Here is a 4,063-nt window from a genome sequence, read left to right as displayed (position 1 = left end):
GCAAAACAGGCTCAACTTACAGATATAAAGTGAATTTATTAATAACAAAATCAGAGCAGGATGATGAGAAGTGAAAGAAGAGCTTTCAAAACACCTTCCCCTCCCCTCCATCCTTCCCACCGATGGCGCAGGAGACAGGGAATGGGGATTGTGGTCAGTTCATCTCCTGTGGCTTCTCCCGCTGCTCAGGGAGAGGAGTTGTTCCCCTGTGAGACCGTGGGGTCCCTTCCCACGGGAGACAGTTCTCCGTGAGCGTCTCTGACGTGGGTCCAATCTGACGAGCAGCAGTCCTCCCAAAACTGCTGCGGCGTGGGTCACTCTTCCATGGGGCCAGTTCTTCAAGGCCAGGCTGCTCCAGCCTGGGAGCAGGGCCCCTCTGCACCGGCTCTGCCCCTGGATCACAGCCTCCTGCAGGCATCCACCTGCTCCGGCGTGGGCACCTCCCCAGGGGCTGCGGGTGGATCTCTGCATCCCCCGTGGATCCCCAGGGGCTGCGGGTGGATCTCTGCATCCCCCGTGGATCCCCAGGGGCTGCGGGTGGATCTCTGCATCCCCCGTGGATCCCCAGGGGCTGCGGGTGGATCTCTGCATCCCCAGGGATCCCCAGGGGCTGCGGGTGGATCTCTGCATCCCCAGGGATCCCCAGGGGCTGCGGGTGGATCTCTGCATCCCTCGTGGATCCCCAGGGGCTGCGGGTGGATCTCTGCATCCCATGGATCCCCAGGGGCTGCGGGTGGATCTCTGCATCGGGTGGATCTCTGCATCCCCCGTGGATCCCCAGGGGCTGCGGGTGGATCTCTGCATCCCCAGGGATCCCCAGGGGCTGCGGGTGGATCTCTGCATCCCATGGATCCCCAGGGGCTGCGGGTGGATCTCTGCATCCCCCGTGGATCCCCAGGGGCTGCGGGTGGATCTCTGCATCCCCAGGGATCCCCAGGGGCTGCGGGTGGATCTCTGCATCCCCCATGGATCCCCAGGGGCTGCAGGGGCACAGCTGCTCCACCATGGTCTCACCACGGCCTGCAGAGGAATCTCGGCTCTGGCTCCTGGAGCACCTCCTCCCCCTCCTTCTGCACTGACCTTGGTGTCTCCCTGTTGTTTCCCTCACATGTTCTCCCCTCCTCCTCTTCTCTGACTACAAAAACACCGTGTCCCACTTTGTTTTCATTTCCTTCTGAAATCTGCTATCACAGAGGCGTTACCAGCCTCCCTCAGTGGCCCAGCCTTGGCCAGTGCCATGTCCATCTTCAGAGCCATCAGGGATTGGCTCTGCCGGACTTGGTGGAAGCTTCCAGCAGCTTCTCACCGAAGCCACCTCTGTGGCCCCCCCACTACCAAAAACCAGGCGTGCCAAACCAACACACACAGGAAGGAAAGCTCGGAGCCCCAGCGCTCCAGGGCAGGTGAGAAGCAGCTCTCGCCATGCCAAGGTCAGCCGGAGCTGCCAGGTGGCCCCAGGAGCCCAAGGCAGCCAGAGCTGTTCCATGGTCCCTTGGTTCCGTGGGCCCTGCAGGGTCACAAAGGTGTCCTTGGTTCTTTGGGCCCAGCAGTGCCACAGTGGCCCCTTGGCTCCATGGAACGCCACAGGGTCACAATGGTTCCCTTGGTGCCACCAGCCCTGCAGGGTCACAACGGCCCCTGGGTTCCACGAGGCCACGCGGGGTCACAGTGGTCTCCAGAGGAAGGGCAGCACCGAGCCCCAGGGTTTCAGGGGCAGATGAGACACAGCCACCAGAGGCCAAGGCCAGCCACATCTGTCTGTCCTGGCAGGTTTGTCTGGGAGCAGCCCTTGGATGTTGGGAATTTGGGAGGTGGAATCCCAGTTTTGGCCATGGGCACCTTGTCGAGTAACGCAGTTCTGTGCTCGCTGCACGAGCTCTGGCGTGCCCTCGGTCACAGAGAGTCCAGCTGTGTTACTTCTGTGCTTCGCAGAAGCGACTTTGGCATCAGGAAAAGTGCTGCTGGCTGAGCTCGCTGGCTTCTGTGCAGAGGAGACACGGCAGGAGCTGATGCTATCGGCTCACGTTAGTTGGGAGATAAAGGAAGAGAGAGAGGGTTCTGGTCTGGCTTCCAACAGGTTTATTGTCAGAAGTTTAGCAACCAGAACATGGCAATGATCTTAATCTGGGATCCTGCCGAGAGGCTTTTCCCTCAGTTTTAGAGGGGGGTTGGAAACCGTGGGGAAAGGGGAAAACAACCAAAGAGTTACAAGCCAGGGGGAGGATACAATTCAACAAGAACTACTGGGAGATACAACAAAGAACCAGTGAACAACAACAAGAGGGAATTCTCCCGAACAGGGAAAGGCAGTTTGGAGCCAGGTGCAGCCCTGGGGGGATGTGACTTAAGCTCCTGAGCCGCCCATTGACCACACCCTGCGAGTCTGTGTCCCGGGGAAATTCGATCCACGGGAGGGTCCGGGGTTGATCGGCATCTCGCTGCCCCAGCCCAGCAGTGGGCTGGGTCATAGCAACAGCTGAGAAGGATGGGTGTTTTCCACATGAAAGAAAAGCACAAAGTCCGGGTGTTTTGGGAGAAGATGAGAGGTGGCCACCATGGGTGAGGGCAGCCAGACCTGTCTCTCATGGCAGCTTTTGTCTGGGAGCAATCCTTGGATAGACAGAATTTGGGAGGTAGAATTTCAGTTTTGGCCATGGGAGCCTGGATGAGAAGGACGGTTCTTTTCCTTAGGAAGGAAAGCACGAAGCCCCAGGAGCCCCAGGGCTCCTGAGCCAGCCCCTGCTGCCCCGGGAGGGAATTTGGGGAGGGGGCAGAGGGGGTGCGCAGCCCCTGCCGGGGGATGACCCCGCCCAGCGCCCTTCGTTCAGCACCGAGCTGGGCTTGGGGCCGCAGGAGGAAGAGGCCGATGGGAAGCAGATCCTGCAGGGGGGACAGGGCTTGGGCTCAGGGCAAGGTCCTGCCCTGCACACCTGGCTCAGGTGTGAGCCTGCCCCGGGAAGGGAGCAGGACATTCCCATCCCCACGGATCAGGGCTGGGAGCAGCACTGGGACCAGGGACATGGAAACACTGGGAGCCACTGGGACCATACTGTGGGCTACTGGGAGCTACTGGGAGCAACTGGGAATGATGGGTGTGTGATGGAGGCAACTGGGATATACTGGGAACAAATGGGATTATGCTGGGGGCAACTGGAACCATGCTGGGGCAACTGGGGATACTGGGAATGAGCATGCTGGGGGAAACTGGGAGCAACTGGGAGTGACTGTGCTGGGGGCCACTGAGGTCATACTTGCAGTGACTGGGACTGTACTAGGGGCAACTGGGAGCAAGTGGAACCATGCTGGAGGTAACTAGGATCACACTGAGGGTGACTGAGATCATACTGGGAGTGACAAGGAGCATGCTGGGGGCAATTTGGACCACGTTGGGGGCAACTGGGATATACCGGGAGCAACTGGAACATCACTGAGGGTGACTGGGAGTGGCTGTGGGCACCTGGAATCCTGCTGGAAGCAACTGGGAGGAAGTGGCAGTGACCAGGAGCATGCTGCGGGAAACTGGGATATGCTGAGAGAGACTGGGAGTCACTGGGATCACGCTGGGAGTGACTGGGAGCGTGGCAATGGCCTGGGCTGGCTGATGTGGGGCCTCAGGGTGCGCAGGGAGCACTGTGACACTGCGGGGCCCCTGGAACTGTTATAAACGACCCAGATCCGATATGGAAATGAGTTCTTAAAATTTACTGAGAACTCAATAAAAATGGCAAAGCAAAAGGGGCAGCGCTGGCAGCGTGGCTGGGGGCCAGAGGCTCGCCCACAAAATGCCCATCCTGCCTTTTATACCCCTCTGACAGCAAACAGCTCTCTGTTCCGAGGTCCACTGGAGACTCCTTCTGGAATCTCCCAGAGTCTTCCCTTCTCTGGTTTAGGCGCTTCATATCCCAGTTGGGATCCCAAGACGGCCCCAGTGAGATGCCTGAGCTGATTTTTCTCTTTTGAGGAGGAGGAGGATGAGGAGGAGGAGGAGGAAGAGGAGGAGGAGAACGAGGAAGAGGACAAAGGACGGAGAGGAGGAGGAGGAGGAGGAGAAGAACGACAAGGA

Source organism: Aphelocoma coerulescens, chromosome 29, assembly GCF_041296385.1.
Source record: "Aphelocoma coerulescens isolate FSJ_1873_10779 chromosome 29, UR_Acoe_1.0, whole genome shotgun sequence".
Lineage (NCBI taxonomy): Eukaryota > Metazoa > Chordata > Aves > Passeriformes > Corvidae > Aphelocoma > Aphelocoma coerulescens.
The sequence above is the reverse complement of the archived record's forward strand: the minus strand, read 5'-3'. Positions refer to the sequence as shown.